Below are 19,135 nucleotides of genomic sequence, written 5' to 3'. Positions count from 1 at the left end.
AGGCCAGTCTGCTGGAAAATCACCCATCATGGTGTGGGTTACCTCTTTTGCCTTCTCCGCCGGTCTGGGAGCCGGAGCTTCAGCCATTACCCTCAATGCTGATGGGCACTTCTTTAGATAGTCCCGCAAAACCGTGGCCAAAGTTCCCCCCTGGTCACGACTGATCTGGTAGGCCTTCCCATTCTCCCATCCTGTGGGCTGTATGACATACGGGGTTTGCTCCCATTGGTCATCCAGCTTGTGGGTCCTCCTTTTTCGCTTCAGCACCACATCTCCAGGCTGGAAAGGACCAGCAGACGCCTTCTGGTTGAAGCGCTGCTCCTGTTGTTCCGGACTCCGACTCAAGTTCTTTTCAACGTACTCCTGAATTTGTCGGTACGGCACCCTTCGCCGAGTGTCCCATTCAGCTGTCGAAGGGAGTGCTTCCGGAGCTTCCAATCCCATGTCCAGATCCACTGGTAGCATGGTAAGGCGTGGTCCGGATTTTCTTGCAGCCGTACAACTGACAAAATTCTTGGAATACCTCCGCTTCAAAGGCCGGGCCTTGGTCAGTAAGCACTTTCTCAGGGTATCCATGTGGTCGGCAGAAATAAGCCTGGAATGCTCCAGCAGCGGTACGGCCGGTTAGGTCTTTGACTGCGACAACCACCATGAACCTTCAATAGTGGTCTACAATGGTTAGAGCGTAGGTATACCCACTTTGGCTGGGGGTGAGCTTTACATGGTCCAGGGCAACCAGCTCCAGCGGTTGATGTGTAACGATCGGGTGTAGGGGCGCCTTCTGGCTGGCCTCGTCTTTCCTTCTCAGCATGCAAGGGCCACATTCTCGGCACCAGGCTTCTACAGATTCCCGCATTCCACTCCAATAGAACCGCTCTCTCAACAGCATCTCTAGTTTCTTCCATCCGAAGTGTCCAGCACCATCATGGTATGCTTGCAGGACGGTGGGCACGTTAGCTTGGGGAATCACCAACTGGCGGATCTTCTCATGGGTCTTTGGGTTAATCAGCTCACGGTACAACTTCCCCTGGTGTAGATACAGCCGGGTCCATTCTCGCCACAGGCGTTGGGCTTCGGCTGGGGCGGCAGGGTCTATCCCCATAGCGCCTTGTTCCACCAGGATCTTGACTAGGCGGACAGCGGGTGCCTGGTCCTGAGCTTCTTGCCACTCCTGGCTGGGCAGCGGGTCCAGGTTTACCCGTTGTTGATGGACATGCACCTTCTCAGTTGACGGCCGATGAAATGAGGGCAACTCAATCTCTTCGAGGTCGTCATCCTCGGGCCCTTCTTCCGACAGTTGGGGCATCCGAGAGAGTGCATCGGCATTAACGTTGGCACGGCCGGCCCTGTACTTGATGCTGAAATCGTAGTTGGCTAGCCTGGCCACCCACCGCTGTTCCAACGCGCCCAGCTTGGCTGTGTCCAGGTGGGTCAGCGGGTTATTATCCGTGAAAGCGGTGAACTTAGCTGCTGCCAGGTAATGGCGGAACCGCTCGGTGATAGCCCACACCAGTGCCAGGAGCTCAAGCTTGAAAGAGCTGTAGTTCTCAGGGTTCCACTCAGTCGGTCGGAGCTTTCGGCTAGCATAAGCAATCACTTTTTCCTTTCCGTCTTGGACCTGGGATAGGACTGCCCCCAAGCCTACATTGCTTGCATCGGTGTAGAGGATGAAGGGGTGACTGTAATCAGGGTACGCTAGGATTTCTTCTCTGGTCAGGGCCGCTCTCAGCTGGCGGAAGGATTCCTCATGCCTTTCTTCCCACACCAGTGGGGCTCCTAGGGGTCTACTACCTTTGGTCTGTCCCACGAGGAGGTCTTTTATGGGGGCAGCCATCTTCGTGTACCCCTTGATGAAGCGACGGTAATACCCCACCAGGCCCAAGAACTGCCTCACCTCCCTCACCGTGGTCGGCATCGGCCAGTCCTGGATGGCGGTGATTTTCTCGGGGTCAGGGGCGACACCTTCTGCACCAACCACATGACCTAGGTACTGCACTCTGGGTTTCAGCAGATGACACTTTGAGGGCTTCAACTTCATCCCATATTTGGCAAGGGACGCGAACACCTCGGCTAGGTGCTCCAGGTGGGCTTCATATGTCTGGGAGTACACAATCACATCATCCAGGTACAGCAAGACGGTCTCGAAATTTAGATGCCCCAGACAGCATTGCATCAGCCGTTGGAAGGTTCCAGGGGCATTGCACAGCCCGAATGGCATGCTATTAAACTCGTAGAGTCCCATAGGGGTGGCAAATGCAGTCTTCTCTCGGTCTTCTGGCGCCACAGCCACCTGCCAGTACCCACTGGTGAGGTCAAGGGTGGAAAAGTAATTAGTGGTTCTTAGCACAGCCAGGGATTCCTCAATGAGGGGCAGAGGGTAAGCGTCCTTATGCGTTATCTGGTTAATTTTTCGGTAATCCACACACATCCGCATGGTGCCATCCTTCTTCTTAACCAGTACGAACGGGGCGGCCCAGGGACTACAGCTGTCCCTAATAACCCCTGCCTCCTTCATGTTCCTCAACATGTCTTTGGCACATTGGTAGTGTGCAGGGGGAATAGGCCTGTATCTCTCTTTGATAGGGGGGTGCCCACCGGTGGGGTTATGGTGTTGGACCCCTTTAATCTGCCCAAAGTCTAGAGGATGTTTGCTAAAAACTCGCTCATACTCCCGTACCACCCGGTATACCCCTTCTTTGTGATGTGTAGGGGTATCGTCAGTGCCTACGTGTAGCTGTCGGCACCACTCGTCTAACTCCCCTTGGGATGGGTGAGTGCTGGCAGTAGGTGGTGAGGTTGGGGGAACGGCCTCGCGGATGGTGTGGGGATCCATAGTGAGCAACTTGGCAAGGGTAGCATACCGGGGAAGCCTGACTTCTTCCTCCCCGCAGTTCAGCACCCTCACGGGCACTCTCCCCTTCTTTACGTCTACCACCCCTCGGGTGGCCATTACTGTGGGCCAGTGTTCAGAGGGCATGGGCTCTATCATGGCGGGGTAGTCACGCCCCTGGGGCCCTACCGCTGCTCTACACCAGATCATCATCTCGCTCCTGGGAGGTACAATCAAAGGGGCAACATCCATCACTCTCACCCCACCAATCTCTCCTCCTGTCGAGTTCACATGTCGGCGGTACATCAGGGCTCGGATCTCACGCTGCACAGCTCTCTGTCGGCTACCTGCCGCCGTGGCGGCCAGCTGCTGCAGTAGGGTCAGCACGTCACTCATACAGTGCTCTATCACGTTAGTCCCTAGCACTACCTTCGGGTTATGATCACTGGGTTCATTCATTATCACAATCATACCCTGGTGTTGCAGTTCAGCTCGTCCCACAGTCATGGCCACTTGTTTGTACCTCACTTGGGTCAATGAAAGTCCATCAGCAGCAATCAGTGTCATACTGGCGTCTGGGGGAGCCAGTTCGTCTTTTCCCCAATACCGTTGATACAGTGTGTATGGTATAGTGGTTACCTGTGATCCAGTGTCCAGGAGAGTATGCCATCCACAGCCACGGGGATGATGGGCCGGGCCCTGATGTACCAGTCCCGTCAGTCTGGGGGGCCAAGGGGTTCTACTCGTGAGGATTGGCCCGTGGCCCCAGGGGTTGCTCGTTTAACGGACACCGTCGGGAGTAGTGGCCGGGTTTGCTGCACCTGTAACAGATTGGGGGTCCATACCGTGAGTCATTGGCCCTTCTCCGCTGCATCCAGGGGACGTCCTCAGGGCTGTCGGCGAGCTGCATCTTCACCAGGGCCTGGGATCTGGTCGGAGGCTGGAGTGCGGCGAGGATCTTACCGAGGTCCCCATCCATGGGGTGAACCTGAACAGCGAGTTCTTCCATCGTTCCGCTTGGGGCTGCAGGGGCTGGAGGTGCTGGTGGGGTAGGGGCCACCACGACGGGAGCAGTCTCAACCGGCCATGGGGCTGGCTCAGGGACTTCAGATGCGAGGGGTTGCAGAGCTTTGATGGCCCGTTCCTTTAATACGGCAAAGTCCACATCAGGGTGTTCTAGGGCCCACAGCCGAAGTTGTTTGCGGTCCTCTGAGGACCTCATCCCCTTCACAAACTGCTCACTTAACATTTTGTTACTGTCCGCACTGTTGATGGTGTCCACCTGCTTCAGTGTGCGGAGTGCGGTTTGCAGGCGCAAGGCATAGTCCCGAATGCTATCTATGGGCCGTTGCCGGCATTGATAGAACTGCATCCGCAACTCTGCCTCGGTACAGGTCTCAAAGGCAGTCTGCAGCTTCTCAAAGATGGTGGCTACAGAGGACCGGTCCCCCTCGGCTCAGGTCTCCACCTCTTGCTCAGCTGCGCCGGTTAGCTGCCCCAGCACTAGCGCTGCACTTTGCTTATCAGTCAGGGGGTACAGTTCCAGTAGCGGACTAAGCTTCTTCCGGAAAACCTGCAAGGCATCAGGTTTCCCATCGTACTGCGGTAGCAAGGCAGCTCCGGGCACATAGGGCAAGGAGAACGGCATCACCTGAGCGAGAGCTGGGGCCACGGCGCCCCCCGCCAGCGTGGCCGGGACCTTGACGGGCCCATTCCCATCTACGGGTGCCCCGGCGACTGCAACCGCCGCTCCTCCAGCGGCTTCGTCGGGCGCAGACATCTTGTTTCGGTCCCCCTTAGTCTCTTTCCGGCTCCTCCTCTACAGGGGCGGGGTTTGGCCTTCGTGCCTCCACTGCTCGAGGAGACGCTTGAGCGGGAATTTTTCGCGCCCAAGATGGCAGCTTCTCAAATTTTCCTGCCGGACACCTCCGGCGGTCACAAGGCGCACCTCTACCAGACAGCAGAGCGGTAAGATCCTGTTCGTTACGCCAAGTTGTCGCGGGCGGGAAGGGTGACGCTGCGCTCTCCCACTGCTCGGGTCCAGCTGCTGCTGCTGCTGCTCGGTGGTGGCTCGAGCGGGGGGCCGGATCCCGGGGACTCTAGCGGCGTTCCTCGCCCGTGAGTTAAAAGAGGGGTATTGATTGTGGGGATTTGATATTGTCCGTGACACCACCCACGGTTGTGGTGAGATTGGTGACACCACCGCTGCTCTGGACGGGGATCCCGGGAGCGATGACAGGGAGCAGCTTGGATGTTGGTTCTCCCCTCCGTGGGTAGGGGGTTGGTTGTCCCGGGGCCCGGTGATGGGGTAGGGATGGATGGCAGGCGGGTTACGGGGCCTGTGTAGTGTGTACGGTTCCCATGGGTTCCCACCGGTAACCCGCTCCCCAGCTCGAAGGTTGCTGAAGGAGCCCTTTTTGCCCGCAGGCTCTGGCCCTGGGAACTTTAGCCTTGGCGGTGACAGTGTTTCCCTCTAACGGTTGGACTGTTGCCTTCTGTCGGGACTTGGCTGCTGGGAAACCCAGGAGGTTCCCTTCGCTAACGGATTTGACAAATTCACGGCGACTCCTAGCCTTGCCGGGGTCCGTAAGCCTCTGCCGGATGGTGCTGGCTTCTCTTTGCGTACTGGTCCGGTACCGCCGGGCCACCACCCGTCCACGGTCCTTACGGCTGGCTCCAATAGGCCTCTCCTGCAGACGGTCACCACCGTCTGCCAACCTTGCTGTTCCGTCCGGGCCACACACCCGGACCACTTTCTGTATGCTCCTTTACCACTTTCCTTCCTCTCACTTTCACTTCCAAACTGAAACTCCTCTCCTTTCCGGCCTCCAGGACTGTTAACTCCTCGGTGGGCGGGACCAATCGCCTGGCCCACCCCCTGGTGTGGACATCAGCCCCTGGAGGGAGGCAACAAGGGTTTTTGTCTGACTTAGGTTTGCCTGACCGGGAGTGTGGGGTGTGTTGGTGTAGTGCTTGTGACGTCCTGGCTTGCCCAGGGCGCCACAGTAGGGAGTGGGTCCCGCACAGCTTCAAGCTTATGAGCCACTTGGACACTTCTAAATTCTGTGCACTGAGGCAGGAACAGACCATCAGGCAGTGCTGCAGGGGACGGGACATGGACAAGCTCCCCAAGAGGGCAGTGGCACCCAGAGACTTTGTTTACCACATTGTCAGCATCTGCTTTCCTTATTAGTGAGTACCTGCTTAACCCCTTGCTATCAGCGAGTCTGCGCTCCCCCTGAAATCCATCCCACCATTCAGGGTCCCGGGGCCTTTCCCTACCCATGGAGGGTAACGTCATCTGGCTGCCCCACTCCATCACCCCAGGTACTCCCAATGACAGCGGCGGTACTCCCTATTACCGCACACCACGGGTGGCGTCACAAACTACCTAACTCCCCTGTAAATAACCCCCCATTACTTTTCAGAGTGACCCCAAGCCCCCGGGTCTGGAGACCCTCGAGCCACGAGTAGCGACACCCGGATCCAAGCAGTTCGACCGCTGCTGGTGCGGTACACTTCAAGCCAGGCACTGACTTACAGGGTAAGACGGTTGTTACAACTGAACCCTAACACTCTCATGGGGATAGACATGCTACTGTAAAATCAGAAATTCACAGGTCCCAAAACAGGCAAATACTTGCCCTAGACCTAACTCTGATTTGTCCATACCTGACAGTAGAGGGGGCACCCTAAGATCAAGTAATGGCAACCCACTTGTTGATAGTTAACCATGAGTATCCTTAAGTGCACCCTAAGCTACAAACCAAGTACAGCATAAAAACACAAACAGGCAGAAGGTGAGGCACAGCTCTAGGAACATGTAAACACAGTTGTATAGGAGTGAAAGAATAATAAAATATCTGGAAACCCTCTCAAACCTAAATTAAAAAATAGGAGATATTTCGGAAGGGATTCACACAAACTGCAGTACAGATTACACAGTAGATGTTACTTTCAGTGCCATGTGACACCACTAACAACGCAATGATAACTGTGTATAGAAAATATGGTACATGCTATCTACAGTTTTATGCAACAGCACAGATATCCCATTGATATCTCTCTGAGTAGAGATAATGTAGGAGCTGTTACTTGTGCATATCAGTATGCAAAGGCTGGAAAATGAGGAGCTACAGATAGGACGTGTGGCATTTTTTAAGGCACCCCAAACATGTCCGTGATTCCGGTATATATGACATCCATTTTCATACATACCGGAGACACGGATATATGCAGACCCATTAAAATCGATGGCTCTGCACACACATCCGTGTTTTCTCAGCGACGTGTGTCCTTGTGGTGCTCCACACGACAAGTCGTTTTTTCTCCTGCATTACTAATGTGACACGGACCACACACTATCAGTGTGACATGTACCGGAGAAAACACGTGTCTTTGAAATAAAATTATTCTCTATACTCATCTGTCTCAACCACTGATGTCTCCAGCACTGATCACTTAGCTCATGCATATTCACTGCACTGCAGAGCAAGAAGCAGCAGCAGCGCCGGAGACATGAACACTGGGAACAGGTAAGTATAGAAGTTTATGCTGTCTGTGTGCTATCCGGAGGTCACACGGATAGCATATTGACAACATTCGCTGAACACACACACAACACACGCACAAACATACGCACCTACAACACGGACTATGCAAAACGTGTGTGTTTTGCACGGACAAGTGAAAGAGGCCAAAGATTACTTGTGGCATCATGTGAAAGAGGTCACTGGGTAGCCGGGAAGAGGAATTAGGCCAAGGGATGCCCATGGCACCAGCCTGGAAGTCTTCTTGACATACTAGCATCATTATGTCCAGCAATTCACTGTGAAGCTGGCAGTATACGCAATGCAGGAAGGCATGCTGCTGCACCATGCTGAACGTATGCTAATTATGTGTGTGTATGTCACACTCCGTACACTTGTAAAAAGGTAGAAATATTGTTGCATTCTCCCATGAAGATGACCCCACTGCTACAGTGTACATATAATGTTTTAAATTGTATCTGTCTAAGTGTTGCTGCTGCTGGAGAATACAGTCTGGCAATGTAGCAAAGCCAGAGCAGTGCAGAGGCGGGCGCAATCTAGCGGCTGGCAGTGTAAACTGTTATATTGCATTTTATTATAACTGTGCATTTTACAGTAATGCAAAGTATAAACTGTAATGTGTGTTTAATATTTTAACTGTGTAAGGAAAAGCATAGGATTGTTAAGTAGGAATGTTATCCAGATAGGTATTAGGGTAAGAAAAGGTTGTAATATGTACAGTGTAATAGATACTTCCTCTTTTCCGAGAAGCTGAAAACCAGGATGGGAGGAGTGTCAGAGAGCAGAAGGTAAGGCTACTTTCACACTTGCGTTCAGCGCAGTCCGTCACTATGGAGAATAGCGCAGTCCGTTAACGTACTGCGCTATTCTCCATAGACTTGTATGGACGACGCACTGTAACGCTAGTGTCAGTGTTGCATCCGCTGGATGACGCAGCGTCGTTATTTTGACGCTGCGTCGGGCGGAGGGAACGCAGCATGCAACTTTTTTTGAGTGGCGGAAACCTTTATTTTTCACTGCGCATGCTCATTTTTTTTTTTCTTTTAAATCACAGAAACTTTATTTTGTTTCTCGGTGGCCGAACGTTCAGCTGAGCACCCGGCCGCCGGCATGTGAGAGCGCTCAGCTGAGTGCCCAGCTGCCGGCATGTGAGAGCGGTCAGCTAATCGCCCGGCCACTGGCATGTGAGAGCACTCATCTGAGCGCCCGGCCGCCGGCATGTGAGAGCGCTCAGCTGAGCGCCCGGCCGCCAGCACGTGAGAGCTCTCATCTAAGCGCCCGGCCGCCGGCATGTGAAAGCGCTCATCTGAGCGCCCGGCCGCCGGCATGTGAGAGCTCTCAGCTGAGCGCCCGGCCGCCGGCATGTGAGAGCGCTAATCTGAGCGCCCGGCCGCCGGCATGTGAGAGCTCTCAGCTGAGCGCCCGGCCGCCGGCATGTGAGAGCGCTCAGCTGAGTGCCCAGCTGCCGGCATGTGAGAGCGGTCAGCTAATCGCCCGGCCGCCGGCATGTGAGATCGCTCAGCTGAGCACCCGGCCGCCGACATATGAGAGCGGTTAGCTGAGCGCCCGGCCACTGGCATGTGAGAGCACTCATCTGAGCGCCCGGCCGCAGGCATGTGAGAGCGCTCAGCTGAGCGCCCGGCCGCTAGCACGTGAGAGCTCTCATCTAAGCGCCCGGCCGCCGGCATGTGAGAGCGCTCATCTGAGCGCCCGGCCGCCGGCATGTGAGAGCTCTCAGCTGAGCGCCCGGCCGCCGGCATGTGAGTTGTCATCAAACATAGTTATCATCAAACTGTTGTTGAGTTAGGCATTGTTTTTAAAGAACTAGTGGTCTCCCTTGATGAACTGGTTTATCATCATGCATTAAGTGGTCTGCAAAGGTGTACCACCTCCGTAGCAGAAGTCCATACACTCAGCCAGGACCCTGTCTTTCATGTAGCATGCTGGGGATCCGGAGAGGACTACATTGCCTACAACTACTGCCACTCTCCACTATTACAGACAAGATTGAACTTTATTCAGTTTAAAAAAAGCACAGTGGAAGGAGGCTTGGGGAAGAAAACTTATGATCTGGATGTATGTGTCTATCAAGGTTCTCAGGACAAATACTTATGTAAAGTATGCTATCCATAAGGTGGTATAGGTAAAAGTAAACAAACATAATAATAATATTTATTCAGCGCTGTTAATTCCACAATGCTTTACATACAATGGCAACACTGTCCCCATTGGGGTTCACAATCTACTGTCCCTATGAGTATGTTTTTGGAGTGTGGGAGGAAACCCACGCAAACACGGGGAGAACATACAAACTCCTTACAGATGATGTTCTTGGTGGGATTTGAGCCCAGAACCCCAGCGCTGCAAGACTGCAGTGCTAACCACTGAGCCACTGTGCCGCCCAACATCCAGCAAGTTCAAATTTATGGCCATGGTGCAGCTACAATTCAGCCCAAACATGTGACAGCAATTAACTGCTTCTGTGTGATGATTATTTGACAATCACTTGATTTTTTTACTGGATAAGTTGATTAACCTGCAAAACTGCATTTCAATTTAAATTGGTCACATGGTTTTATGGTTGAATAAATTAAGCCCCTACAAGGTGAAGCGATTGCTTGACCAACAAACAGCAACGGTTAAATTGCCATTCCAATTTCAGCCCGTTACCTGGCTACTCCATATGGTCATTGCTACATTTCACCCACTTTCTTCTGTCTAGTGCATGTCTTGAGGATTCAGACATGACTGAGATTAAAGTTGTATTTTCGATTTGTGTAAGTGGGGTAGTAGCGGAGGAGATCTGCATGATTAAACAGTAAATGGTTTACCATGGATGTTGTACTTTTGCAGCAATAACAGGTGAAACATCTATAAGCTATGAGCCGCGTGTATCTTTCCCACCAATATGCAACACTTTGGTGCAAGGAGAGAGTACTTTTGTCGTGTATAACTTGACTGCATGGCAGACTGCCTCACCGTGTCCATTTAAAGAAGCACTCTCACTAACTTCTTTATTGATTAAATGTGTGTATGTGCATGTAATATAGTGTAAGAGTATTAATAAACTCACCAATCACTACTAATTCTAGTGATCAGCACCATTCTGCTTTTCACAATGACGTCACCGCAAATGAGACCTGCCGTCTCATTCTACACTCTATGTGTGAGCTGGAAGTCTGGAGCCTCGTTCTGACACCCACACACTTACATCGCAAAAATCACTTCCCGGTCACTCAGAGTCAATGACGAGAGGAGACATACTGGCACATGACACTGGAGAAAGCGGCGGTAAATGAGTACATTAAAGGGAACCTGTCAGGTCCCTCGTGCCCCCAGAACCACCAGCAGCTATGTGTACATATGTTAATTCCATTCCTAACAGTCCCTTTATTAAATTACACACATAAGTAGATCTTTAGAGAAAATTATTTCTAAAATCTGTTTATGATATGCAAATGACCCTCACAACTAGTCAATGAGGCATTAGTTGACCAGACTAATCAGCCCACCTAGCATGTTATCATACTCTTGTACCATGCAAGAGCTGGCATCATAGTCAGCGCTATACAAAGCTCGCGCATGAGCTCCACTTTGTTCCTTCACATCATTGAGGTTCAGAACATGTCCCGCATTTTCAGAGAGGCACACTGCGCATGACTGGAAGTCTTCTGAAAACTTACAGTCATGCGCAGTGTACCTTTCTGATGCTGTGACACTTCAGGGAGGTGCACTGCGCATCAATGGAAGTCTTCAGAAGACTTCCGGTCATGCTCAATGCGCCTCTCTGAAGCAAGGACACGTACACCCGGCTTCAGAAGCTCAATCATGTGATGGAACAAAGTCACGCCCATATGCAAGCTTTGTATAGCACTGGTGAGGATGCCAGCTCTTGTGAGTCATGTAATCATGCCCACAGGGAGTGATAGCATGCTAGGTGGGCTGACTGGTCTAGAGAAATAACGTCCCATCGACTAGTTAAGGTGGTCATTTGCATATCTTATATGGTCTTTAGAAATAGTTTTTGTAAAGATCTGTTTATGTGTGCAATGTAATAAAGGGACTGTTAGGAAGGGAATTTAGATAAGTACGCACAGCTGCTTGTGGTTCTGGGGGAATGGGGAACCTGACAGGTTCCCTTTAATATACTCATACCACATTAGATACACATACAGACACATTTAATCTACAAAACAATTGGTAGGAGGGGTTCTTCAAAACCACAACCTAAAAGTACAACCAAGACAAAAGTTATGCACAACCATTTTAGCTGTGAACTAGGGATAAGATATGGAGTGTCCCTTTCAGGCTATGTTTACACACTGCATCTTTTCCTAACCACAAATATGCAGCATTTTTGGCCTCAAAAACACACCTGAGGCAAAAACGCATAAAAAACACGTGTTTTGCCGTGTTTATATCGTATTTTGCTCAATGTGTTTTTTACGTCAAATCTATTCATTGGAAGGGCTCAAAAACGCTGGCAAAAAACTAAAAAAAGAATTGACAGGTTGCATCTTCAAAAACGCAGCCAAGATGCTGCCAAAATAAGAGTAGACGGCAAAATAGAAATCTCATAGACTTTGCTGGGGGAAGGAAATGCATGAATTTAGGTGAATTTTTGTGACCTCAAAAATGCACCACAAATGCAGTAATAGATGCAGTCTGTGAACACAGCCTTAACTGTGGGTCTTGTTAGGCAGAGTTCATCCATTACGTGTAAACAGAACTATACTGCAAAACTATGGATAGCATGCAAAGTTCTTAGAAATGAATGGCATCCCAAGTTGGATTCCCGATCTCTCCTATTAGCAGCTTGAAGAAACAGGTGCTGTATGCACTGGAGAATCTCCACTTCTGTACTTGGGGGAAGGGGGATATACATACTGATAACGTACTATCCTGTTATTGTTGTCCGTACAGACAAGGTTGGGTCCTGTTCTGTACATATGCAGCCAGTAATATGTAATATAAGTAATTCATGTGAAATCATACAACCTATTGCAGAGGCCTCAGATTTAAGGTTTCACACTGTACATGTGTTTGCTGCGCTTTTGTTTCTCTGTCTCCTTTTTCAATCACTACACGTCTTCTCTGTTTACCGCTAATTGAAAATGATTCAGATGCTCTACTCTAACCCAATACTGCCCATTCTGGGCCTGTCTGTTGTAAGTAACAGGACACTATTGAGAATCATCACATTTCCCACAAGGACATTCTCAATATTAATATTACAGCTGAGAGTAACCTCTATGCTGGAGAGAAAGGCCTATTGTGGGATGTTTTGTGGAACATTCATCAAGAGAGAATTTGCATTTCCAGTATATCCCTGTAATGCAATTTATTTCTACGTGTAATGCGAAGACAATATTTAATGTGATGTGCAAAATGCATCTGTTTAATTCAGTTTTATGACTATCAAAGAAAGGTTATTTGTTATTTCTAATGTTTCCCATTGATAAGCCATTAGTGCTTAAGGGCATACGGGAATATTTTATAATGAGTTTAACACTATTTCTGAATGTTATTGGAACTAACCCTTCAAAGGGTTTGTATGAAAGTTATTAGACCAGTCTTTTTCAACCCTCAGATGGGCCACTTGGTGCCGAGTGGTACACTTTGAATTACAGTTGTGCTCAGAAGTTTCCATACCCCGGCAGATTTTCTGCTTTCTTGACCTTTTTTCAGAGAATATGAATGACATAACATCTTTTTTCCACTCATGGATAGTGGTTGGGTGAAGTCATTGTCAAACTACAGTGTTTTCTCTTTTTAAATCAGAATGACAATCAAAAATATCCACATGACCCTGATCAATAGTTCACATACCCTGGTGATTTTGGCCTGCTAACATGCACAAAATGTTGACACAAATGGGTTTTAATGGCTAATAAAAGTAACATTCTCACCTGTGACCTGTTTGCTTGTAATCAGCATGTGTGCATAAAAGCTAAGTGCGTTTCTGGGATCCAGACAGACTCTTGCATCTTTCATGCAGCCACTGACTTTTCTGGATTGTGAGTCAGGGTGAAAGCAAAAGAATTGTCAATGGATTTACGAGAAAGGATAGTTGAACTGTATAAAACAGGAAAGGGATATAAAAAGATATCCGATGAATTGATAATGCCAATCAGCAGTCTTTGAACCATAATTAACAAAAGGAAAATCAGGGGCTCTGCAAAAAACAAACAACGATCAGGTAGACCAAAAAAAATTCAGCCACAACTGCCAGGAAAATCGTTCAGAATGCAAATAAAAACCCACAAAAAAACATAAACTGAAATGCAGGACTCACTGAAAACTAGCGGTGTGGCTGTTTCAAGATGCACAATGAGGAGGCACTTGAATAAAAATGGGCTGCATGGTCAAGTCACCAGAAGAAAGCCATTACTGCTCAAATGTCACAAAGTATCTCACTTACAATACACCAAACAGCACAGAGACAAGCCTGCAAACTTCGGGAACAAGGTAATTTGGAGTGATGAGACCAAAATCGAACTTTTTGGCACCAACCATAAACGTTACATTTGAATAGGTGTCGACAAGGAATATGATAAAAGGCACATCACTCCTACTATAAAAAACGGAAATGGATCACTGATGATGGGGATGTGTGAGCTACAAAGGCACAGGAGACTTGGTCAATGTTGAAGGAAAGATTAATGCAGCACGTTATCAGCAAATACTAGAGGCAAATTTGCATTCATCAGCCCAGAAGCTGCACATGGGATATACATGGACATTCCAAAATGACAACGATCCAAAACACAAGGCCAAGTCGACCTGTCATTGGCTACAACAGAACAAAGTGAAGGTTCTGGAGTGGCCATCTCAGTCTCCTGACCTCAATATCATTGAGCCACTCTGGAGAGAATACCAGCATGCAGTTCATGCAAGAATCCCAGGAATTTACAGGAAGTGGAGGCTTTTTACAATGTCACTTAACCATCTGAGAAAATAAAGAGCCTCATCCACAACTACCACAAAAGACTTCAAACTGTCATTGATATTAGAAGGGGCAATACACAGTATTATGAACTGCGGGAGATGAACTTTTGATCAGAGTCTTTTGGTTATCATTATGATTTAAAAAGAAAAAACATAGTAGTTTGACAATAAATTGCTTCACCCAACCATTAACCATGAGTGTGTTATCATTCATATTCTCTGAAAAAAGACCTAGAAAGCAAAAAAACTGCCAGGGTATGTAAACTTTTGAGCACAACTGTATGTCTTGTTCTTTGATCCCATTTTATGTGTGTGCATTTATACTGGGCAATCACCCCCTCCATTAATGATAGGTTGTGAGTGGTTGTTTCATTAGTGTTTTGTACCTATGCTGCCCCCATCATTATCATAGGGGTCTGCTGCATCATGTAGGGCTTTGATATTGTGACTAGTGTTGAGCTACCGTGCTTGCCACTGTTTAGTACTCAATCGAGTATTGGGGTGCTTGGGTACTCGCAGTACTCGCACTGTCGTCTATGAAGCAATGACTACAAAGCACAGGCTCCCTTCACTGCATGATGTGTGCAGGCACCCCAGGGAAGGCCAGTCACAGTTTCTGAATAGGAAAGCCGCGGAGACACCATCACATGTTTCTCAACGCAGTGATTCTAGAGCAATGCCAACTGGGAAGTATGCAAATAAGAAAGCCGCGGAGACACCATCACGTGTTTCTCAATGCTGCCAGGAAACTAGCCAGGCAGCAGCATGGGATGGTGATGGGATCACCAATGCAGGATGCCTGGACAGGTGAGGAAAGCGATGTCCTGGTTCCTCGTTCCTGCAGTGTCACACATAGTGATGTGTGCTGCCGCAGGAACAACGACCAACATTGTACCTGCAACAGCAACGATAATTGGGAATAGGGGGGCATGTCACCGATTTTGAAAGTTTTTGCGACGATTCAAAATCGCACATAGGTGTCACACGCAACGACATCGCTAATGCGGATGTGGGTCACAAATTACGTGACCCCAATGACATCACTTTAGTGATGTCACAGCATGTAAAGCGGCCTTAAGGGTGCTAGGACCTTTGTTGCATAGAGCAGTAATAAATTACTTTTTAGGCACAAAGGGAGTATTATCTTTCAAAGCATTATTAGCTTGAGGGGCACAAATGGGGATAATTAGTATGAGGAGCACAAATGGGGATAATTACTGTGAGGGGCGCAAATGGGGATATTACTTTGTGTCATCTGCGTTGTATATTTTTTTACATTTAGAATACATAATATACATATGCGGCTTAATAATTTTCAAGAAAATAGTGAATTACCTAAATACTAGCAGAAACATTAACAATATTCTGACACATCTCATTGCTCATTGCTAATGCTTTGTTTTTTCCTCCTTTTTACAGCAAACATTTTCATTTACATCATTGACCACCCTCAATAACAATGGATATAGGAGGTAGCTTTATAATACAGATCCACTCCAATATGGAACCCAGACCTTTGATTTAGATATACTGTATATCACACAGTGGGAAGGTGTTACTAATTAATAAGGGCAATATTTATATTCCAGTATTGTACAACTGAAATACTGAAAAACAAAAATGTAGTAGTCTGTGAATAAGGGTTTGCTCACACCTGCGTATAAATATGCTGAGTGCAATACTGAAATGCTGCCAGAAGCTGGTATCTGCCTATGTATCTGTCATGCGATGTTCAGCCCTGCACACACCTGCTGGCACGGTGGCGTCAGACTCTATTCACACTACAGAGTCTGACAAGCAACCTGAAGCTTCTGGATTGTTCAGCCAGAGACAGGCATCGGCTGGTTCAGGTTCACTGGTTTTAAGCTCTGCAGGAGTTCATCCCTGCAGACTGGTGAGCCAGGACCAAAATGCTTAGATTGCTGATTGCAAATGCAGCTGTCCACTCCCTATATTAAGCATGTCTCTTTTCCTGTATGTGCCGATGATAGCTTCTGCGATCCCAGTCTCTGTGTTTCTTCTGTTCATGGTGATCCATGCTGCACATCTGAGTGGTGTGAATGTTTCCCTGTTGTGCGTTTCTTCCCCTCTCTTTTGTTACTCCCCAGTACACATGTCGCGGGCGGAGGAGGGGACACCGCGCTCTCCCACTGCTCGGGTCTGGCTGCCGCTGCTGCTGCGGCCTCTGCTGCTCGGTGGCTCGAGCGATGGGCCAGATCCCGGGGACTCGAGCGGCGCTCCTCGCCCGTGAGTGAAAAGGGGATTGGTTTTGGGGATTTATTGTCCGTGATGCCACCCACGGTTGTGGTGATTATGTGGACACCACCGCTGCTCTGTATGGGGATCCCGGGAGCGGTGACAGGGAGCAGATTTGTTGTTATTTCTCCCCTCCGTAGGTAGGGGGTTGGTTGTCCCGGGGCCCGGTGATGGGGTAGGGATGGATGGCAGGCCGGGTGCGGGGCCTGGTGAGGTGCAGGGTCGCGGGGGCAGCGCTGTGCCATACGGCACGGTGGTACTCACTCAGCTTGAGACGTTGACACAGTTCTCGGTAAAACACACGGCTGGAAAGACGGTTCCCACGGACGGCTGCTGTTGCTTTTCCCCGGTAGTTAACGGTGACTGTCTCTTTCCCTGCACCTTGTGTAATGTTGGTAGCGATGGGTTCCCACCGGTAACCCGCTCCCCGACTTGGATATGGGCCGGAGGAGCCCCTCTTTGCCCGCAGGAGCTGGCCCTGAGAAACTGGTGTCTTGGCGGTGGCGGTGTCTCTCCCTCACGGTTGGACTGTTGCCTTCAATCGGGACTTAGTTGTTGGGAGACCCGGAGGTCCCCTTCACTGATGGATTTGGCAAATTCACGGCGACTCCTAGCCTTGCTGGGATCCGAAAGGCCGCTGCCAATGGTGCTGGCTTCTCTTTGTATACCGGTCCGGTACCGCCGGGCCACCACCCGTCCACGGTCCTTTCGGCAACCTTCGATCAGCCTCCACTGCAGACGGTCACCGCCGTCTGCTAACCTTGCTGTCTCTGTCCGGGGCACACACCCGGACAAACTTCAGGCTTTCAAACTGTCGCTTTCTCCTTCACTTCAACTCCTCTCACTTCAACTCTCATCTGACTTCAACTCTCACTTCGACTAACTGCCTGGTTTTCCCGCCTCCAGGACTGTGAACTCCTCGGTGGGCGGAGCCAACCACCTGGCCCACCCCCTGGTGTGGACATCAGCCCCTAGAGGAAGGCAACAAGGGTTTCTGGTTTAGCTTAGGTATACCTATCCAGGGTGTACGGTGTGGTGGTGTCATTACCTGTGACCCCTGGCTTGACGAGGGCATCACATTCCCCCTTAGCAAAATGCAGACCGTCCGCGGGCTGCCCGTCCAACACCGGTTTTATTTTTCTGAAAAAAGATAAAACATAATACAAATAAAATAACATCATCCCACAACGGGAGGCACTTTTCTTAAACGTTACGGTAACGGTTTTTAACGGTTGCGGCTGCCGCTCTCTCCCACCCAAGTAACCTGGCCCTGATGCGGCCCCTAAGAAACATGCAGCACCCCTTGACCCCAGTCCTGAACCAAGTCACCCGAGCGGGATCTGTCCTTCCCCTCCAGAGGGTAGCCACCGGTTACGGTGGTGGCTGGGCCCCAGCCTGCTCCACTGCGGGCCCTCCCTCCAACCTTCCTCTCCGGAGGCGCTAACGGTAAGCTGCAACAAAACATATTTACATCCCACTAACTTTTGTGGTTGCCCTGCAAGTTCACGGGCTTGTCCGTAAGGAGTCCCTTACGCAACTTTTCAAGCGGTCCCCACAGGGACAACGGTGCCGGCAACGGCCGGTTTCAAATCACGGTTGTAGACAATCAGATGAGACTTCGGTGATCATTTTCATCTTTCTCATAACTTTCAGAACTTTCAAAACTTTAAAACACACATACTGGTCCCAACGGGGACTGTGACAACGGTGCTCCGCTGCCCTTACTCAGAGTCCTCGACATCACCTGAGGAAGGGGGCGCAGCGCTCACACGGGCCTCCTGGCTGCCCCTTAACTTTGCATCCAGCGCAAACCATCCCCTCTCCCCGCAGTGCCGGGTGTATTGTACAAGGTTCCCTGGCATCAAGTTGTGGCCTGGGTGCTCTTCTGGCAGGTGAGCATTAACATCCCACCGGGCTATAAACACTTCGGCTTCCAGGCCCGGTTCATAGATGAATCCATAGCCCCGGCGGACATCAAACCGCCTCACCTGCCCCTCATACAGCGGGCCCCGGACACGGAAGGTCGCTTGTCTCAGGCTCTCCTTCTCCCGTATCGTACGGGCCACCATCTCCGCCTTCCTTCTTTCTCTCTCCTCGATTTTCAGGACCAACGGTACCGGCTCCCTCTCCCAGTACGGCGCTGCTGCGAGCTCCGGCGCACGGGTCGGGCCCCGCGGGACCTGTTGGACAGTGCCCACTGCTGGTGATCTGGGCGGCAGGTCCCGCGGTGACTTGGCCTTGGACGCCGCCTTGCAGCGGCAACCCGGCGCAACCTCAGCCGAGGTGTGGGGGATGGGCACAGGGGCTTTCCTCTGCTGGGCCTTCGGCACGGAGCGGGCTATCAGCTCCGGCTCAGGGACTTTCTCGGGGGACACCTCCGGTTCGGGCTTCGGGGCTTTCCACGGCAGCACCTCCGGTCGGCTATGGGCTCCGGCTACAGGTTGGTCCGCCTGGGCGGACATGCTGGGTATCGCTACCGGTTGCGGTGGTAGCGGGCCTAGTGGCGGGGTCACGGATTCCGGGACGGGTGGCAAGGGAGGTAGCAGGGTGA

The sequence above is a fragment of the Anomaloglossus baeobatrachus genome, chromosome 6 (genome assembly GCF_048569485.1).
Source record: "Anomaloglossus baeobatrachus isolate aAnoBae1 chromosome 6, aAnoBae1.hap1, whole genome shotgun sequence".
NCBI lineage: Eukaryota > Metazoa > Chordata > Amphibia > Anura > Aromobatidae > Anomaloglossus > Anomaloglossus baeobatrachus.
This window is presented reverse-complemented; position numbering follows the sequence as displayed.